The sequence below is a fragment of the Strongylocentrotus purpuratus genome, unplaced genomic scaffold (assembly GCF_000002235.5).
Source record: "Strongylocentrotus purpuratus isolate Spur 01 unplaced genomic scaffold, Spur_5.0 spur5_scaffold_17, whole genome shotgun sequence".
Taxonomy (NCBI): Eukaryota; Metazoa; Echinodermata; class Echinoidea; order Camarodonta; family Strongylocentrotidae; genus Strongylocentrotus; species Strongylocentrotus purpuratus.
The window spans coordinates 6,956,219-6,979,468 of NW_022145602.1; the positions used below are offsets into that span (position 1 = coordinate 6,956,219).

Consider the following 23,250-nt stretch of genomic DNA (forward strand, 5'->3'; position numbering starts at 1 on the left):
CATTAATTTGAATCATTTAACACAGACTAAATGCCCTTCTGCCTCTTAATACATATTCAAGAAGATTCATATATTTACTATCAACCATTACTATCAACCATTACTATCAACCCTGACTATCAACCACTACTATCAACCATTACTATCAACCACTACAATCAACCCTGACTATCAACCCTGACTATCAACCATGACTATCAACCATGACTATCAACCGTTACTATTAACCATGACTATCAACCGTTACTATCAACCGTTACTATCAACCATTACTATCAACCACTACTATCAACCATTACTATCAACCATTATTATCAACCCTGACTATCAACCCTGACTATCAACCCTGACTATCAACCATTACTATCAACCACTACTATCAAACACTACTATCAACCACTACTATCAACCATTACTATCAACCATGACTATCAACCATGACTATCATCCATGACTATCAACCATGACTATTAACCATTACTATCAACCATTACTATCAACCATTACTATCAACCACTACTATCAACACTACTATCAACCACTACTATCAACCACTACTATCAACCATTACTATCAAACATTACTTTCAACCATGACTATCAACCATGACTATCAACCATTACTATCAACCATGACTATCAACCACTACTATCAACCATTACTATCAGCCACTTAGAATAACCCTGAGAAAGTTTCTTGAAATGCAACCTCAATGGCAGAAGCTAGCTGCCCTGCAGTGTGTTATTTACTATTACACATCATCCCTGACCCTCGACTTCGACTGTGTTCAAGAATAACCTCGAGGAGGAGGAGAAAGGATTGAACTTTACAAACTAATCTCTTGTTCCTTTCTAGGCTAAATCCCTGGTTCTAGGCCAACCTACCCCAGCACCAAAATCTAAAGTCAATCCCCAACGACACGGCGGCAACACGTTCGCTGAATGAGGGCCAGTTTGGTTTCAGCTCTTGCGTTTCGCCGCCGCGGACATATTATGTCAGGCAGTTTGTTCACCTTTAGAGTTGCACCGTGTTTATACATAGAAGGCTTGTGTTAGCGATTCATGCATTCTGGTCTGAGTATGGATGGTATGTTGCTTCAGAGGAGGTTTTGTTTGAAGGAAATGCAAGTGGCTTTCAATGCAGAATGCTAATGCTGAAGAAGAAAGGCTGAGAGTACATTAATGGCCATTTGCTCACCCATCGATTTCTGAATTCTTTTATTTCCTTATGTAGAATACAAGAACCACCCTTTTCATGCAGGCAACGAACAGAGAGTCTTGCTAGCACATACAACTGAATGAAGGAAATTTAAAACAGAAAATGGCCAAGAGAAGTAGGATCATGGTTATTCCTTGTTATTGTATTGAATAATTATCAACTAAGTATAGCGCAGACATATACATACCGGTATATCATAAACAGGATTTAAGGTCGACTCCCCCCCCCCCCCCTCCCTTTAGAAAAATATGATAAACAGGCTATACTAGCCCTTGTCTACAAAACTACTTAGGGTAGTCACAGAGTACAAGCATGGCTTTAATTTTTATCATTGGATTAAAATGTGCGATTTGGATACTCCTAATACATCATCCTCTAACTCAGATTATATACAGCCAGTGAGCTGACAACATAATTCCATCAATATTGCAATCGGTTGATTTATGGAAAATCTTTCAAGCAATTGTGAATGCATTGCCACATTTATGGCAGAGTTAACCCAGCGTAAAATGCATCTTTGTTTCGGCACAGGAGCTATACTTAAATTTGCTGAAGTGAATATTAGATTTTTTTCTGATGATTTGTATGATGGCTTATTCATTTTTTGTTTGTTCTTTAGTGGAAGGGATAGTTTTTTTTTTTTTGTGAAGGGTTTGTACTTCAGTGATATTTTGTTTTGTTTTATCTTTTCTCTTCTGTTATTTTCTTCTCTTTGGTATCATTTCTTGATTGTATTTTTTAAATATTTAAAAAAATAAGTCCTCCAAAACTAAATTTCCCACCACTCCCCTTAGGCCCTATAGTTATTTTTGTAAGGCTGCGTAATGCCATTTATATCCTTACAGAGACCAATTAATATTGTTTTGTATTTCTGTTATGTTAATATCTCACTAGTCTTTCCCTTTTGGTATTGCGAGCAATGTCTGGAGAAAGAAAAAAAATTCCCATACTGGCTTTCAAAAAATGCGAGCATTAACATAATCACAACATGCCCGCTCAAAGCCGCATTAGAACGTCCGCGTTTTTTTCCTCCGTCTGAACCCGGGGCCAGTCACCCATGATATGCGATCCCCTCCTCGCCAAACATCAAATATGTACGATTTCATTTAATTCGCAGACTTCCCAAAGCCCATTTTTCCACCTCAAAGAACATGCTTCATTTAAAATGCAGCGGGCCCCCACGTGCCGAGGTCTAAATAAGCATGCTCGGCAAGCACACAAACTTACTACATTGCGCTTCGGGCTATCTCGCGGCAGGTGCGTGCTGGCTACACACAACCAATTTTCTTTTTTTCCTTTCATGCTCCAGGTCTATGCGCTCACAATCCTCACATGCATGCATGAACTAACATGGCCCACAGAATGTGTGGGTGGGTAGGTGTGTGAGCATGTTTGTGTGTATGTGTTTGTGTGTGAGGGTATATTGCGTGTATGTGTCTCTCCGTGTGTGTACACTACATTCTTACACACACACACACTCTGTTTGTCTGGGTATGTATTAACCTGCCATCTACACATAAGATATGCTCGGAATGTCAGGAATGAGGAATGGAGGAATGAGGGGATGTTTTCCTATTATGTGGTTGTAAATCTTCACTAAGTTGTATGCCTTGTCTATCAATTTACAATAAAGATGTTTGAGAACTCAATTTTATTCAAGTAGACAGCTTGTGGCTCAGTCTCAGAGAACATTTTTTTTCTTTCTGTCAAGATTTTGTTCTACTAGTCATATATCCACATTGTCTACCATGGATCAATACCAAACAAAGATTTGCCTCTAATATGAGCTAAACTTAGGACAGAACTGAAAATCTATTATTCTCATATAGTACAACTGGAAGAAAATGAAGTATTAAGATTTCCAGATGTAGAGTGGATTCAAAGCAATTTTTTTATTTCAAGTTACACAATCATTTTCATCTACGGGAAGTTAGTTAATAGTTTATTACATACAATTCAACAAATTCTTTGTCCCATAAAAACACAGTTACAAAGGACAATACCAATAAACTATCCTAAAAAGGGCAATTTCAATAGTCTTGTGTTTCACATATTGAAATGTGTGAGCATCACAATGAAACGTTACATAATCCAAACCTTATTTCTGTAGGCAATACAACAGGGTATTGACATCATCCATAATTTCTGAAGTATTGGTGATCAAATTTGTTTGATCGTTTGTTTGTATTGGTTTTATTTCTGCATTTAAAATCATCAGAGGAGATTTGCCTAACTTGAAAAATTCTCTTGGAATATTGGTTCCAACCAAAACACTCTTTGCTTGCGAGCGTCAAATCAATTACTTATCAATAAATATCCAACGTACTGCAATAGTCTTACATTCGAACCAACCAGTGATCACAATTAGTGTTCTGTTTTAGAAGTGTCTTCAATACTTTGGTCATTCTTATCTTTAATCCATCTCGATGACAGCCATGATCAGTGATTCACTCCAAATTGTATCATCACCTAGCTTATCACCTTACATCTGTACAAATAGATTGACACCCTGCCAATCAAAGCTACTCATGAGGCCTGTCCTCATCAGCTCGAGATTGCCAAATATCGCGCTATTTCTGATTTGGGAAATAATCCCGAAGTTACAAATCGCGTCTTCATCAGCTCGAGATTCAACCTAGAAACTTGAAACTCGACCTTGAGTAATTAGCTCGAGATTTTTTGCTTAGCGTTTGGGTATAGTGCGAGTCTTCGGGCTGGTGAAGACGCACCGGACAAATAGCGGGATATTTTGCAAACTATCCCAAGATATCTTGGGATGATTATCCCGACCAAATATCCTGCCGATTGCAACTTTGGGCTGATGAAATCGCAAACTAACTGGATAATTTGCGATTGGGATAGTTGAACTAGCGGGATATTTGGCAATCTCGAGATGATGAAAACAGGCCTAAACAGTTTGGAGAGTCTTCACTCGTGGTTAAATCAGGAAGAATGTTTATCAATGTTGGAAGAAAATGGGTCTGTTTTTGTTTCAAATGAAATTAATATTTCTTGCTATTTTTCACACGAATTTAAATGTTAGTTGCTACAGGGGTAAATATCTTTAATGCACTTAACTGCCAATGAACACCAACCATTTTTGTGTCTAACTAAAGCAGGATACAGATTTCTACTGTTTGTAGAAAAGATAACTGAGGACAGCTACTTATCACTAGACAAGGGCATAGGATTATCCCTCTAGATAATTTTGACATCCAGGGTTTGACAACTAGTAAAAGTATGTACACGTAGGTCAGCAACTTCCAATTTCAAAGCTTTAGATTGAGTTTTCATAGAGCTGTATCTCCTCTGACATAACCTAAAATAACATGTGATTTATATAATTGTAATCTATAGCTTTTAAGTTTTCTGTCGATATATAATTCATCTATTTCATTTTTACTTCTGACAGAGTCTTTAAAGATAAAGGTGAGTTCTGGTCATCTGATTGCATTGTGAAAGAAAAGGTGTGGAATGGATCAGAAAAAATTGACCATGTAGCATGTAAGTATTGGTGTGCACTGCAAAGTTCTGGAGTCATCAAAATCATAATAAATTTTGCCCAGTCTTGGTAAAGTAACAAGCACTGTACACAGAAAGATGTATATGGGACTACACAAATGGTGCCGGGGCTACTAACCTTGATTCCCTAATCTTTCTATGCTCATCACTCAGCCAGTATACATTTTCTACCAAAATTGTTTGGCAAATGACATTTATTTGTAATCTTGAACATTCAGTGTAAGTTTCATTTGATTCTGTGAGAATTCATTTTTTTTTTTTTTACCAGAACTCGCCTTTATCTTTAATAAGGACATTGTTTGCTGGCTTTTGTACTCTGAGCCACTGAATCGGTCTTTGTGATACACTACTGAGCTTGAGTCTTTGCCCTGTTGACTCCCTTATCAAATGCACAATGTATGTTCACAAGCAAAGATTGCAAATAATACTGATACAAGGCCTGTTCTCATCAGCTCGAGATTGCCAAATAGCCAGCTATTTCTGATTTGGGAAATAATCCTGAAGTTACAAATCGTGTCTTCATCAGCTCGAGACTTGACCTCAAGACTTGAAACTCGAGCTCAAGAAATTAGCTTGAGATATTTTGCTCAGCATTCACGCATAGTGCGAGTCTTCGGGCGGGTGAAGATGCACCGTACAAATAGAGAGGGATATTTTGCAATCTAGCCCAAGGTATCTCGGGATGACTATCTCGACCAAATATAAAGCTAATTGCAACTTTGGGCCGAAGAAGACGCAAATTAACTGGAAAATGTTGTGATCGGGATATTTCAAATAGCAGGATATTTGGCAATCTCAAGCTGATGAGAACAGGCCTACAGATACAAGTAGACAGACAGATAAATCCAGACTGACGTTAGAACAATGAATACATGGACACCAATGAAGCAAATGCAGCATTACAAGTAGCCCCAAGACAGTTGGAACCGGCAGGTTAAAAGTCCATCTGCAAAAGTATTTGGAATCCAGGTTTAAGTTGTTTTGTGAAAACTTGAAAGGGAAAGGAAAATCTGAGTGACTCTTTCGTCTTTCATGAATAAGCTAACAAATCCTTTCTGGAATAATGAAGTTTCTTATACATACTGTGGAGCAATGTGGTGCACTGCCTTAACAATCTAACCACTGTGGTGCATAATTTATACACTGTGGTAATTTCTGTTTAAACTGTGGTACACCGTGGTACATTATTTTTATATAGTGGAACAGTGTGGTACATTGTATTTACACTGTCACACATTTTACACTTACTTTACAGCATTGAACAGGGTGGTTAACTGTTGAACGCTGGTGCATTGTTCTTACACAGTGGAACAGTGTGGTACACTGCTTTTAGACTCTAAATAGTGTGGTACATTCGTTTACACTGTGGAACACTGTGGATCATTGTCTTTACACTTTGGAACACTGTGGTACACAGATTTTACACTCTTAATAGTATAGAACATTGTTTACACACTGTGGAACAAATTAGTACATTGTCTTTACACTATGGAACAGTGTGGTACACTGCTTTACACTCTAAATAGTGTGGTACATTGTAAACACTCTGTGGAACAGTGTGGTACATTGTTTTTACACTATGGAACAGTGTGTTACACTGCTTTACACTCTAAATAGTGTGGTACATTGTTTACACACTGTGGAAAACTGTAGTACATTGTCTTTACACTATGGAACAGTGTGTTACACTGCTTTACACTCTAAATAGTGTGGTACATTGTTTACACACTGTGGAACAATGTGGTACATTGTCTTTACACTATGGAACTGTGTGGTACACTGCTTTACACTCTTAATAGTGTGGTACATTGTTTACACACTGTGGAACACTGTAGTACATTGTCTTTACACTATCGAACAGTGTGGTACACCGCTTTTACACTCGAAATAATGTGGTACATTGCTTTCGTTATACTGTGGAATGACAGATGTGGAACATTCTTTTACACTGTGAACACTACAAACCATTGTTTATACTGTGGAACACTGTGGTACATTGTGTACAAACTGGGGCATACAATGGTACACTGCTTTTTCACTGTGGAATGCTGTGCTGTTATCTCATAGGGGATTCATTGCTGCAATCCAGCTGCCCCAAAAATCACCGAAACTATATCAGATTCAAAACTACTGGTGCCAAATCACGGCCAAGAAATGAAGTCTGTGCAATAAATCAACATTTTTCCTCTCACCACTACATCTACTTAGCAAGCGCTTACGAAAACATTTATGAAGCAATTTGGATGGATGCCAATTAATTCAGGCAGAAAACATGCCCAGGATTTCGATTCAACTAGTCACTAATTAGTCTCTGATTGAAAGTTTCTCTGTACTTTTCCAGGAATATGAGTGTGAGAAGTACTTCAAGGTTTTTTTTGTTGTTTTAATCTCAGTTTCATATTCGGTTTAAAAAGACAGCATGTATATTATTCAAGGTCAACCTTCATGTAGGACTGTAGTGAAGTGGTTCATAGAGGCGAGTTTGCTCAGTCAATAAAGCGTCTGGCTGTCAAACCAAAGCCTGTGCATTCGAATCCAACCCAGGTGGATAACTGAAGCCTGCTTTGTGTGTTAACGTCCCCGTCCCCCGTTTCATAGACGCAGGTTACGTAACAGTGGAACACACTCCGTCCCTCGGATAGGACATTAAATGAAGGCCCCATGTAAAGGAGAGTCACCACTCTTGCACAAAAACCAGCCACTGCACTATTCGTATAGTAGGGGAAACCCCGGTGTAGTGGTCCACCTGGACAATACCAATCAGTTAATCCGGGAGGAAAGACCAGAGGGTTACAGTGATTCAGTTCCCTTTTCGCCTAGCAGATTCTGGTGACGCCAACTACGTAAGAATCATCTTGACTCTCACTCGAAAGATCTGGGGGTCAATCCCAACCCTAATTAAGGCATTTTAGCCACGTTTTCTCTCTTCACCCAGGTGTAGTAGATGGAAGGAGCATCCTAATTACTTGATTGTTCTGCTTTTGTCCCAGCACAAGGCAATATCTCTCACCAAGGGGTAGTAGATGGGCCAATGATGAGAGAATTTTTCTTTGAATACCTTCAAATTTAAATGTACATGAACCTGTAGCACCTATGATAAGTTACTGTATTAGCAAACACATCTGAATTTTTTTCTCGAAAGTTAACTTTTGATAGCAAATTACATAGGATTCTCAGGCTCTCAACTGATGTTCCGTCATCGAGTACACGCCCATGATTACACACTCTACTGATAGTTTTTTCACTCTCAGAAAAATATACCAACAGCTTGTGCATCACCCAGCTGACTAGCTGAAGCGAAATTAAAAGCGAGTCTGGCAATAGCTACCGCCTAGTAGATGGACACCATTTAAGATGCAACACTTCCCAAGCATGCAATCCAAGATGATTCCATTTCATAAAGTGATGCAACTGTGATTATCTAGGCTACGCTTATTACAAATAATATCTTCCGGGTTCATTGTAGAGCATACACTGTAACTCACCTACAAATGTATGATACCTCTAAACGCTTTACTGAAATATTACGTTGTAAAACAAATCATCTGTTTCAGTGTTTGGAGGCAGAATGGCATTGTGTTTAATTAAGTTAGGACTTATTTGTATCAGTAAACGTCCTTCTGGCTTCAAACAGATTAATTAATGCTTTGACCATGAGGAAAATTTCTGTAACTTCCAGGACTCCTTGCTGATTGATTATACATAGCACAGACGTCTTTGAATCCTTCAAAGAGTTCCTTCCCTTTGAGGAATCCAAAACATCATTTTTTCTTCTATTTAAAAGGATCGTTTAGCAATGTTAAATCTGAGATGCACGGCCCTACATGTACATTACGTGTTATCAATGTCTGTGATATGGTGTAATATTGAAGCCCTAAAAAAATCGCGCTTCAAAATGATCAAGAAGTGCCTCAAAAAAGTAATAACCTTTGAGTGACCGGTTTTACCCTACTCGTTTTTCCCAATAGACTGTAGTGGTATAAAAAACATTTGGCAAACGCAAAACTTGATTTCGATTTTCAATCATAAATATCTTGATAATCAGACAGCCGATTGGCTTGTAAAAGTCATGGGGTTCCTGACTGACCTAAAGGTTTATAATTATCATTGCAGCATGAGCTAAATCAAGGATTTTTATAAAGGATCTAAGACAAAGTTACCGGATCCCTTTAACGCCAGACTCTGCGCCTCATCGACATGCACTGCCCGATAACGCCGCCGCCTCCCCTCCCGTAATCCCGTAATACCACGCTTCATGTCTAATCGTTGCATGATATCATAATATGACAATGATGTATCACTCTTCCCACTGAACGACCCTTGGTGTCAGTATTGTACAATGAATGTCTCCACGGCCAGAAACCAATTAATTTGCTCCCGGCCACAGCTAGTCTACATCCAAAAACTCTGATTTGATTTGATTTCAATTGCAATGGATAAAATCTGATGAGAGCTGCGAAAATCGCATAGACTGACCCATAAAAACATTATGAACAAAGATTTAATAATAATTGTGCAGCACCAGGAGTGTCATGTCTGACAGATATGAATGCTACACAAGAACCCACTTTTATTATTATTATTATTATTAATAATATCTATCAAAACCATGCTGTAAAAGACAACCTTCTTGTCAACTGAACATTCAAAGTTAATCCTACATGCGATAATAATTTTTGTTACGCCAGTGGCTCAGTACTTATGACTAGATTTGAATCAATGTTTATTTTTTAAAGGTCTGCAATGAGAAGACTACCAGTACTCTACTACAGATCATGACAGCTAGTTGAATGTCATATTGTCTACAATCTCAAAACATTGGAGAAATGGATGTGAGTTTTGACCAATGTACACACAGTCATTGACAGAAGAATGGAGTCCAGAATGGAGTGCATTTTATTTAAATGACCACAGCAGTGATTTATGTCTTCTGTAGTGCCCGATGTATAGGCCTAGATTACCGGTATGCAGTATTGCACTTTCTGAATAGAAAATAAAGATAAATGTCTTTAAATGACAAATTTATGATATTTATACTGAAATACAATAATTGTAGAGCAAAAGGGTGAATTTGATATACATTCATCGTTTCATCATTATTGAACAGAGAAAGCAATATCTTGAAAACCATTCTCATTTCCCTTTTAAATACAATACAGTTTGTTCCCCTCTCTCCCTTTTAAACAAAATACATTTAATTCCTTCTTTTCCCTCGATTCTCATTTTCCTTTTAAAAACAATACATTTCATTCATTGGGGAAATAATAAAAACGTACTGCAATAATCATTAAACCCTTTTTTTGGAGCTGTATCATGAAACGATTTGTTCAAATAATACAGTTTTTTGGGGGGAAGAAAACCTCTTCCGCTTATCTATTTAATAAGAGAGTTTTTACTGGTAGACTGTTATTGCAAATGGACATTTCACAGCTGTGAAGACAATTAATATTGTTTTTCCTTTTAAGCTTTTAAAGCCTTGTGCATGATAAAAAAATAAATTAAAAAAACGGTGCTTATAAAGCACTTTGAAGTAACCACACCCGGTTCCTATATTAAACGCCATGTACCGATACATTTATTCCAATCACTTGATATGTCTGGCAATCATTTCATAATTTTATGACTTTATTTTGCAGGTTCTTTTGTATCCTGTAGGCCCAATTAACCTCACAAAAAAAAAGCGTTTTTGAAAAAGCACTGGCTCTTTTTTGAACTTCCGTAGACGCAAATGGAAAAAACCCATTGAAAAATAATTATTTTGTTTTTTGTGAGCTGTGTGCGATGCACAACATTTATAACCCAAAACAGAACATTTCACCAATGTTTCGACAGCAAGAACTGACGCTGCAAAAAACTTTGGAATTTACAAAACCACACTCCTAGGCCAGGGTGCCATTTTTATTCAGGTTTTTAGTCGTCTTCATGGGTAGTTGCCTAGCATTGCGACAAAACCCAGGAATGTAAATAAAAACACTAATGGTTTTTACTTGCAGTGTAAATTTCACTGATATAATTTGCTACTTTTTACTACCTTCATACTTTAAATTTCTTTCCTATCCGATTAAACTGGGAAAGCACTAACAAATTTTATTTATTGGCAGTCATAAAATTTTGCCATTTCTATGTTTATTAGAAGGAGGAAGGAGTAAAATAGGAAAATAGGAATGCATTTTAACAAAAATTAAAATGAGCTCGTTAATCACAGGATGAATACACATTAGAGGTACTAAAACCAAACAAAATTTATTTAAGAGATAAAACATTTGTTTAATTTCAAAAAGAATAAAATAATATTCTTTTCAAACTGCAGTAGTCATAACTCTCAGATCATAAATATAGCCAGGTGACTACTTTCAAAAGAACTTCATTCCACTGTCGCCAAGCATTATTATGACCTTTCTTCTCATAGGAACCTGTGGAATGGTTTTATGTAGGGCTATATGTTTTCAAGCTGAAATAATGGACTCGTACCTAAAAATAATGGCTGATATCGTATCTCATAAATCTATAGATTATGACCATAAAAGCTCATGAGTTGGGATGTTTTATGTAGAGCTACCACTATATAACAGCCATTTACTTTGCCCTTTCAAAGTTTCCATGCAAAATTTCACAGAAAGAAGAACAACATTATGGTTTTAATGACTTTGGAACAGGAAGCCAGTAAACATGAGTTTTCCAGAAACATTTATTTCATTTATAGATATCCCATACAGGTTCCTTGTAATAACACATCTCATGCCTGGGTAGCAAGTAGCACTAAAAGGTCATTTCTGCCTTTAAAGGCATCGTTTGACAATGTTAAATCTGAGATGCATGGCCATACGTGTAATCAGCATCTGTGATATGGTGTAATATTGAAGCCCCAAAAAAAATTGCGCTTCAAAATTATCATGAAGTGCCTCAAAAAAATGAACAAGGGAAACGCTCTCGGCGGTCTCGCCTGTATAACACAATTCAATATGATAAACCAGAACGTCAATGACGTAGCGCTCATCCGCATCTCACAACAACAAATATCGTAAATTTTATGTGGTACATTTTTGAACTGGTCAAAAAATAGAAATTTGATGCCCTGGAAGGGACATAATTTCATTTCATTTGCATAAAGTACCATAAATAATCAATGGAGCAAAATCTCACAATTCTATGAAGAAGTTTATTGTTCCAAATTTAGCTCTACCAGATAAGGCAAAATCGGTCAAGAAATGAGGGAAAAGAAGCAATTTTTGTTAATTTTGGAATAAATTTGCATAAATTACCATAATTAATTAATGGAGAACAATTTCCAAATTCTGTGTAGATATTTAGTGTACCAAAGTTAGCTCTACGATATAAAGCAAACCAAATCAAAATCGGTCGAGAAATGAAGGAGAAGAAGCCTTTTTTGTGATTTCGAATAAATTTGCTTTAATTAGCATAGATAATGAATTTCACGATTCTGTGTAGAAATTTTAAATCCCCTCCTATCATATGAAACAATCAGAATCAAAATCGGTTGAAAAATAACGAAGAAGAAGCATTTTGAAAATCTTAATGTTGATGCCACAACAAAGTCTAAGTTTTTGACCTTAAATGGCCTTTGACCTTAACTTAGTGACCTGAAATTCTACTCACATGATTGGGGAGACTTGATAACCCTATAGTCCAAGTTTCATTGACTAAGAACTTATACTTTCAAAATTATATCAAAAATTCAAAAACTTAACCTTAGGTTAAGTTTTCGATGATGATGCTACAACATAGTCCAAGTCTGTTGACCTGAAATGACCTTTGACCTTGACTTTGTGATCTGAAATTCTACTCACATGATTGGGGATACTTGATTACCCTATAGTCAAAGTTTCATTGACTAAGAACTTATACTTTAAAAATTATACCAAAAATTCAAAAACTTAACCTTAGGTTAAGTTTTTGATGTTGACGCCGTCGCCGCCGCCGTCACCGGAAAAGCGGCGCCTATGTCTCGCTTTTTGCTACGCAGGCGAGACAAAAATCTTTGAGTGACCGGTTTTACCACACTCATTTCCCCCAATAGACTGTAGTGTACTAGTGTAATGAAAAACCATTGGGAAAACAAATTTTGAAATTTCGATTTCCAATCATGAATATCTTGATAATCAAACAGGCGATTGGCTTTTAAAAGACATGGGGTTCCTGACTGACCTATAAAGGTTTATAATTATGATTACAGCATGAGCTAAATCCAGGATTTTGTTTCAGAATCTGCGACAAAAGTTACTCAATCCCTGAACAGGAAGCCAGTAAACATGAGTTTTCCAAAAACACATTGATTTCCTTCATAGATATCCCATACAGGTTTCCTGTAATAACACAACACATGCCTGGGTAGCAATCAGAATTTAAATGTATGTGAAGGCGCCAAAAGGTCATTCTGCCTTTAAAGTAACATAAATTGCACTCAATGACCTCTAATGAAGTCTATAAAACTCCAAGCCCTCAACCAACATTAGCTCACTTTACAGGCCTCCTTTCTGCCATAAATCTGTCGTCGGCTGATTTCAAGCTAGTGCAAATATGTGACCTTTGCCTGCCAGACGGGTCATAAATCCAACTCATTAAGTCTGTGACACCTTGAGTACTCTCACGGAGTGTTGAATGATGGGAAGGCTAAGAGACATTCACAACATACACAGTGAGTAGGCCTGTTTTCATCAGCTCAAGATTACCAAATAATAACCCGCTTTTTTAAACATCCCGATCGCAAATTATCCAGCTAATTTTTTGCATCTTCATTTAGCCCGCAGTTGCAATTAGTGGGATATTTGGTCGAGATAATCACTGATGACACCTTTAGAAATTAATATCTTTCCTATTCTAAATCGGATATTGCTCAACTTTCACTAATTTGTTTCCCTCATTTTCTTGCTTGGATTAAAACAAAGATAATATATGGGTGGATTTCCCTTTAAAGCTACCTACTTCTATAGTGCATGAGAGTACATACGAGCAGATATGAGTGATTTGCACTGCAGTTGCACAAACCCTAGTCAATCAATGCCATACCGTCTGTTCAGAGCAAAAAGGGCGTTACCTATGTTTTGTATATCAATTTTTTTTTTAAATTTTAAATGGTTTAAAGGTAAAGACCAGTTATGGTCATGCGATTGCATTGTGAAAGAAACGTTGTGGAATCGATCAGAAAAGGTTGATCATCTAGCATCTAGCATCTGCAAGGTTCTGGAATCATCAAAATGATAAGAAATTTGGCGCATTCTTTGTAAAGTTACAAGCACTATACACAGAAAGATGTATATGGGACTACCCTATATCTCTCACAGACCATGAGAGAAACAAATTTACCAAATATATGAATTAGTAGGCGGTTTCACCGGCAAATTTTGTATCATCATGTATTAGTCAAAACATATTCTTTCACATGATTGGTAATGAGAGCTTCCATTTCATTTTTTGAAATTGGGGCTTTTCCAATACTGGTCTTTACCTTTAATAATATTGAATCTCTCATGAATAGAGAAATTATTGTTTACAATAAAGGAGAAATAATATTGAATCCCAGATGATCTCTGACTCTGAAAGTTAGGTTTTGCATGCTGGTGTGTTTATTATAAATTCATAGAGTTTGTGGGTTCACTGTGTGGGTAGTCTCGAAAATGGCTGCATTGGTATGGAAGGGGGATAGAAAGAAAATGAGAGTTTTCTGATGATGAACCGTCGTCAACCTGTTCGGAACATCAAGCCTCGATATCCTTTCACCTAACCCAAAGAAAAGAGCCTTTTCAGGACTACCTGCTTGCTAAAACCACAATCTTATGAATTTAATACTGAATCTCTAATGAATACTAAAAAAATGCAAATAGGACTGTTTCTCAAGATCACTTCTTTGCCATACCATTTTACGCTATCAACTCTAGGCCCATCACCTCAATGTGTGAAGTTGAACTTTTTTGAGATGAGGTGTCTGGATGCAAGACTAGGAGTAGAGGTCAGCCTGATTTGGCCCTAGGGGTCAGTTAGTGTTACAAGGTACAGATGTAAGGAGCAGTGGGGGGTGTAGGGTGACGTGCTTTTCACGCCCCACAGCTATGAGCTGTGTTAGGAGGAGAGGTTGGGGGTAGGGGAGGAGCGGCGTGGAAGGGTGGAGGGGGTGGAGGGGCGGGGTGGAGGGGCGGGGTGCATATTAGAACATGTAGTAGATGAACGCACATGTGTGTTTTCTGTCTGATATATCACCATCAAGTCGGTAGTCTTTACATTTGATGATAATCCATAACTGGGGTTTTTTATTTCAATAAATTGATGAGGACTTTGGACATTGAATTTTCGATACTACCAGGAAGTAAGGTTGGCCTATAGATATCTACACCTATAGTATAGGCTACATGAATATAATATCTTTCAGTTTATTGATTTGTACTTTGATTTTACCAATAAGCAAATTTTACTTCTATAAATAGGCCTGTAAATTATCATATTATATTTTAATACACTGATTCAATAAAACACAGGAGCCGACATGTGTGTATGACTACGGTGACATGCCAGGCCCTTGTAAAAAAAAACCATGGTTTTACCATCATAACCATGGTAATACCATGGTTCACCCATGGTTTTACAATGGATCGACTGTTTTCAGGATCCAACCGTGAGTATCCATGGTTTTACCAACATAACCATGGTTAAACAATGGTTAAACCATGGTTTTACCACTGTTAATAAACCATGGTTTAAAAACTATGGTTAAACCGTGGTTAAACCACAGTTATTACACCACGGTTTCAAAACCATGGTTAAACCATAGTTTTACAGCAGTTCAAAAACCATGGTAACAAAACCATAAATAAACCATGGTTTAACCATGGTACTAAAACCATAGTAATGAAACCATAGTTAAACCATTGTATTACAATGGTTAAAAAACTATGGTTAAGAAACCATGGTTAAACAACAGTATTGCCAACGTCGAAAAACCACTGTTATTTAACCATGGTTATACCATGGTTTTAAAATGGTTCAAAAACCATAGTTTTTTAACCGTGGCAATATCATGGTTTAACCGTGGGTTCTTAACAATGGTTTTTTAACCATGGTTAAACCATTGAATAACCATTGTTAAAAAACCATGGTTAAGAAACCATGGTTAAACAACGATATTGCCAACGTTGAAAAACCACTGTTATTGAACCATGGTTATACCATGGTTTTACAATAGTTCAAAACCCATAGTTTTTTAACCGTGGCAATATCATGGTTTAACCGTGGGTTCTTAACGATGGTTTTTTAACCATGGTTTAACCATTGAATAACCATCGTTAAAAAACCATGGTTAAGAAACCATGCTTAAAACCATGGTTTTACCACGGTACAAAAATCATGGTAACAAAACCATGGTTGAACCATTGGATAACCATTGCTAAAAAACCATGGTTAAGAAACCATGATGTAACCATGGTTTTACCATGGTTGAAAAACCACGGCTATTGAACCATGGATGAAACCATGGTTTTACCACGGTACAAAAACCACGGCTATTGAACCATTGTTGAACCATTGGATAACCATTGCTAAAAAACCATGGTTAAGAAACCATGGTGAAACCATGGTTTTGCCATGGTCGAAAACCACTGTAACTAAACCATGGTTAAAAACCATGGTTTTACCACAGTTGAAAAACCATGGCTATTGAACCGTGGATGAAACCATGGTTTTACCACGGTTGAAAAACCACGGCTATGAAACCATGGTTTAACCATAGTTTTACAACTGTACAAAAAACTAGGTAACGAAACCATTTTTAAAAGTTCTACCAAGATACAAAAACCATGGTAAAGAAATCATGTGCAAACCATGGTTTTGCCATGGTTGTAAACCATGGTAACGAAACTATAGTTAAAACGATGGTTTTACCGAGGTTGACAAACTACGGTTACGAAACCATAGTTAAACCATGGTTTTAGAATTGTTCTGATACCATAGTTATAAAAACATGGTTAAACCATGGTTTTACCACAAATCAAACAACGGTCTGACCGTAGTTAACTACACTTTTGACATGGTCTCAACACGAGTATTAAAAAAAATTAAAAAAAACTACTATCATGTAACCAATGTAGTTATGACCACTATATACATAATACATGTATGACCAGCACTACTCGATTGTTTTGATGACCTTGAACTGATTCGATAATATGGAATTGTAACAATTTGCCCCAAAATAAATACAATTATTAGTGTGTTTGCTGCCATCTAGTGGTGGAATGCACACTGTATTTCCAATTTTGAATTTCTTCACTCCAGCCATTACTTTGCCGTTTCGCCAAATTTGTCTTCCTTTAAAACCCAGAATATAGGGGATAAGGGTTAGATTTACACCAGGAAAGAAGAATTGTACGAGACTAAGAGTATTCCAGAGCAAGAATTGGACAACATGAAGAACTCGAAGTAGATCTAGATTTCAATTTACCAGACAGTCACACTGGTCTACATACTACAGTACAGTCCCACACAGCCACTCATGTGTGGGAAAATATCGGTCTGCAGAAAACGACCAACTTTGCTTTGCTGCTGGAGCTATACTTTAAGGTCAACATTTTCTCCAGGAGGTGAGTAATAAGATTAAACATAATTTAAGGCTTGATACAGAATTGGGTATGCTTTCTGTAAAAATTAAGAAATTTGGTTATAAATCTCATTCTTCTTTTTGATTTTTTGTAAATTTTGTTCATGAAAAAAACCCAAACGGATTGCAATTGATGATGATAGTAGATTTACTAGATTATATTCCATACTGTACAATACTGCATCCATGAAAGTAACGTACTCCATGGAGCTCCGACGCCGATGCCAAAGGCATCGAAGCTCATGCAGATGTGGCCCGTTTATGAAAACGATTCAAACAGCGGCTGAGCGGGTTTGGTCACATGTTTTCGCAAAGTAAATACTGAAAAAGAGGTAGTCTAATTACAACTTTGACTAGACTTAACAATGTTTTTTTTTACTCCTTTGGGCATCTTTCCAACCACTTGAAATCATAATATGAAGAAGTCTCGTGGGGGGAAAAGGGTGATTCTTTGTGCTAACCCGACGATTCATCCATGTTCGTTGATTTAACATGGCGAGGAGAAAGTACGCATGCGCGGTCACGGCGGAGCAAATATTAATATTCATGATAGGAGGGGGGTTTTCGGCCACTTAAGACAAAATCCTATTTTAGGACTCTTTACTTCCTATTATCATTTCTTGTTCAAATCATGAAGCAAATATTATTATTCAAACAAACAAAGAATCCCAGAAAAAAAATCATGAATTGCCATGACAATATCCATTTCAATTTTCACTGTTTCGGAGACAGTTATCGACCTAGCGAGACAGTTTTCGGTCGTATGTACAAAGTCAATAGGAAGCGCGCCCGCGTCGTGCGTTTCCCCGCTGATCTATAGTACTAGCGGGCGGAGCAGGTATCCCGAGCCGGAGCTCGCCATGCCGAAAACTAGTTCTGCGGTGATCGGAAATTGGAATCTGAATTGGACAGAGATATCGTGTGTGCGTTGCGGTGTTCGGCTGCATTGATTTAATACATGCGATGAGATACTTTTTAGCTTGGGACTCACACAAAATCGGGCTCTAAATATGAAAAATACTTGAAATAAAGCTCATTTTATGGTACCCATATTTCTTACAGACATGCGTAAGATACTCGATTTTTCAGATTCGGGTAGCGGGACCGCTGATTACATCGCTAAAATGTGATATTTTAGGATATATTTTCCATTGCAAATGTGGTTCTTCAGTGACTCTGGCATGGTATGGCATGTGTGGAATATGTGATATGCTATCATGGGATGTATTTTAAAGGAATTTTACTATGCATCCAAAGGACCGGCCGAAAACTGGTGATGGTCGATTACCCCCTCCTTTACTCTAGGCGCCGTTTGTCTAAATTGCTGTATAGGCCTATATAAGAGGTTGAGAAGGGCTTTGTTTCTTCGATTCATGCATAGAGACTATTCAGCAATTTCGAGTAAACAGCGCTGTTTGAATCACTTTCATAAACGGGCTCTGAGCACGTTCGTGTACCCCAAATCTATGGTAAAGGGGTACTTTAACGCAACAAAGTCTGGCCCATATTGACTTAAATAGGTTGTTTAAAAAATCTGGCCCGTATTAAAATTACACACAGGAGATAGGGGGTGCTTTCAAAGGGGGAGGTACATTTGTAGAGTGTACATGTTGCTAATATCAACTCATAATTTTCGCTATATTTGATTTGAGAGCATATAATACAATTCTACAATGTGCTAATATTTATTTTTATTTTTCAGGGTATCTTCGGCTGCGGGAAAGTCGTCAACATGGACTGTTCCAGTGAACATGCAGTCTTGATTTGTAAGACTAAACTGTCCAACAAACTTCACGGAAATTATGCAAGACATGGGTGAGAGTTTGAGAATTCATCTGTATGGGATCCCTATAGAGGAGAGCTTTTCAAAATTATACCAGTTATGCTGACCAGCAAACATTCAGCAAGTACATCCAGTACAATCGACCCTGTCACCTTTGTTCGGTCGGAAGGAATCTGAGAAAGTAATCTTCAATACACAGCTTTTTTTCGAGCAAAACTTTTAAATTTGCCGCACAGATGTGACGTATACGCCTCTGTCTGTGTTGTGAGGACCCTACGTCACAAAAAATGTCGCGCAATGCATTGTGAGAGGAACCGGCTCGATCATTCACTTGTTTTTTGCTCATTAAAGCCTTACTGCACTCCTTTTAGCTACTTGCTCCCTCTATATAGAAAACTTCCCCAATCGGTGCCTGTTGGTTCCCCATGATCCTCTATTTCTTATGTTATTTGAGAGCCGAGTTGATGAGATAGCCACCTGTCAGTGATCTCACCGTGTGGTCTAATCCCTTCTGGCCAAACTAGTACAGATGGCCTTTAAAGACCGTCAATACTACTGGGCCAGAAGGGATTTGACCACACAGCGAGGTCACTGACAGGTGGCTATCTCATTAACTCAGCTCTCAACTAACATAAGAAAAAGAGGATCATGGGGGATCAACAGGCACCGATTGGGGAAGTTTTCTATATAGAGGGAGCAAGTAGCTACAAGTAGGACAGTGGGGCTTTAAACAAAATTATTAAAAATAAGTCTGAGCACCATTTTCCAAAACCAAGTTATTTTGGGGCTGTACAGATCTTTGTCTATCTAATCGACTCAACTTTTCAGTGGAGTGGACTTGTACTTTAACACTTATTAAAGTAAGGCTGTGCATAACCGTGTAATGAAGTACTCGAGTACACTCCCAGGCTTACAGTCGAATACTCGGACGCCATGTTTTTTTTGATTGAATTTTGTTGATATTTTTTGTTGTTGAAGTGAACTTCTCTATGTATAGTAAAATTATACCTTTACCTTCACGCGTATAATTCATCAATACAAAATTTTAAAGAATTCTTTTTTAGAATATTTATTTTTGTCATGACATCTCATCAAAACTTTCCAGATAGCCTTGCTACTGGTATGACGCAGCACTTTATAGTCATTATTAAGCTGTTCAATAATGGTTCACATTTATCTGCCAGTTTTACCAGTATTTTATCAGCAAAAATATAAAAATGCTTGTTTTCGCGTTAGGAATATCTTTCATTCAGATTAGATTTACATTATAATAATTTGGTTTACACAACTGATATGTACATGTATACATGTATAAGCCCAAAAATTTGCCAGCGTTTGAGACTTTCCATCTATTTAGATATTCATGTTTAGAGAGAAGGTTGAGTTCTGGGAAGAGGTGAAAAAAAATTGTGAGCTTTATCATTGTATTATGTAAGTGTGGCAGTACATCAGATAAAAATGTGCCCTGAAAAGCATGGATCTTCAATCAAATGCCTTAATATTCTAAACATGGCATGTAAAATTATATATTGAGGTTCGATTTTTACGCCACATGTTCATGTAGTCCCATATTCACATCTTTCTGTGTACAGTGCTTGTAACCTTACCAAGACTAGACCAAATTTCTTATAATTTTGATGATTCCAGAACCTTGCAGTACACACCAATACTTTTATATGCTAGATGATCAACCTGTCCTGATCGATTCCACAACGTTTCTTTCACAATGCAATCGCATGACCAGAACTTGACTTTATTTTTAAGCTGTTCAATATTGGTTCACATATATCTACCAGTTTCACCAGTTTTAAATGACATTGTTTATTGTGCTCTTCAAACAAAAGCTGATGGAAGACCAAAGAAGATTGTTTTCATGTTACAATTTTTTTTCTTCTATTAAATGTGAAAATATCGAGTTACTTACTCATCCGTTCACTTGCCGATGCCAACAATTTTGCTAAAATGTATTCACTTAGTGTAATCTTTCATTGTGTGCTGAAACTAGCTTGTGTTCAAGAAAATATGTATTTGCTATAATTACTTTGTAATTAAGAGTACCGGTAGTAAGATTCCACTTGCCTGGTTAAAATGTCATCTTAAGTAAGTTTCCTCTTTACCATCGGATGACTTAGTTATGTTACATTCTTTTATATGTAACCTAGCTAAAATAGTCTAATTTTGTTCAAAATATGAGATTCAGGATTTTGGTATTTCCTAATGAGGGTATCTTAAACCCTCTGCGTAATTTTAAGCGTCGGAAATCATGTGTACATGTATGTAAATATGATATTTGTTTTAATCAAATGAAAATGATAATTTTACAGCATTTCAATAGAAGCTGTTCTTTGTAGTGGCCCATTTTCTCCCTGACTTTGACTTTAAATCTGCTTCAGCAATGTTCTAAATCTTGGGTGCTCGTTTTGAGAGGGTTTACTTATTTGAAAAATTATGCACCATTTTAAGATATTGACTTCTACTTTAATGTCATGTGAAAATCAGCACAATCCTTTTTTTGACCTATTGGTCATTTTGTGGTGTAAGGTCACATATGACATTGTCCAGTATCGTTTTGTAACAAATGATTGTAACACAGTAACCCAAAAAAATTATATAAGTTTTCAAATGAACACATTGTTAATAGTTCCAAAAGTTGAACAAGATGGGCCATATTTCCTCTTTTACAATTGTTATACCTGCTTGTAAGGGTTTCAGGGTACATCCTATATTTATTGTTACTCAGGTTTAAAGTCTTTTTGGGAGGGGTGGGTGGCTTTTAGAATAGAAGTGGTTGAAATAAAAGGCTTTTAATTCTGATCCTTAGGCCATTTTGTTCAATTATTCAAGGAGATGGTCTTGTTATTGTGTGTAGGGAGGGATATGGGTGTATAGGTGTGAAAAGGCATTTTATAAACATATGTCCATATTGATCCAGTTATTTGCAAGATGTTCATTACCATTTGTAAGTTTGTTATGTTTGTCTCATTAAGTCAGTGTTAATTACAATTTTTTTTCCCCTCTCAAACAGTACATTTCAATTTCAATTGAAGAAATATAGTTATAGGTTTTTTGTATCAAACAATTGCTGGAATTATAGAGTTAAAATAGAGACCATCTGAAATGCATTACAATAAAGGGTACAAACAAGAAGGGGAAGAACTTGTTTTGACTGACTAGCCAAATACCTATAATTGGGATACAACTTGTTACCTTTCAAACAAATCAAATGTTTGCAGTTGGTAAAATTATCTTTGTATATTTGTGTGATTTTTTGGGGTCATGCCCTCTTTACAGTTTTTATTATTACAATATATGCAATAGGACCTCAACTCAGGAAAAAAAAAAATCTTGCATACTCAGATACCTTGCCATATTTGTTCTTATTACTGACAGCTTTATGGTGTTGTGGTCAGTGTAATGGTACTCTTAATTGAAATATTTTAGTCTTTCCTTTTTATTCCTCATTAGCCTATACCTCATACATATAAGCTTGCTAAGTGTGTGCTGTTTACAAACAGTTTACTAATTAACTTTTTATGTGTACCGGTAAGACAGTTTATTACAAATATTTATTTGAACATGCATAAAGTCTTGCCACTTTACGTCTAAAGACTAGGATGTTTAAACACATTTACATGTATTACTCTAAAACGTGTGTGACATATATTTTATTAAAAGTATTCATCTTTTTCAACACAATTTTTCATTTCTTTTGGCAGGTCATTCATTGTGTCTCCCATCACTGATATCAAACATATATTATGTATTTCTTACACATTTAAAATAGCTTCTCTTTTCTATAAATGATTTACATTTCAGAAGTTTCACCTTGGATTCACCATGGTTTGTACCTAAAAGCCATGGTGAAATTATGGTTAAAGCTAAACTTTAGTACTGGTAATGCGATTGCATTGTGAAAGAAAAGGTGTGAAAGGATCAGAAACAGTTGATCATGTAGCATGTAAGTATTGGTGTGCACTGCAAGGTTCTGGAGTCATCAAAATCATAATAAATTTGACCGAGTCTTGGTAAAGTAACAAACACTCACATAGAAAGCTATATATGGGACAACACACATCGTGTCGGGGATGGTACTACCTTGGTTTCCTTGTCTTTCTATGCTCAT

At 36.8% G+C, this 23,250-nt stretch overlaps 1 long non-coding RNA gene across 1 annotated transcript; it reads left to right on the forward strand.

Annotated features, from left to right (window-relative positions):
* Positions 1–15,847: 15,847 nt before the first annotated feature.
* On the forward strand, positions 15,848–19,508 carry LOC115925175. The gene is made up of 2 exons (XR_004064582.1): positions 15,848–17,327; positions 19,047–19,508. It is a non-coding gene; the product is annotated as an uncharacterized LOC115925175 (long non-coding RNA).
* The last annotated feature ends 3,742 nt before the right edge of the window (positions 19,509–23,250 follow it).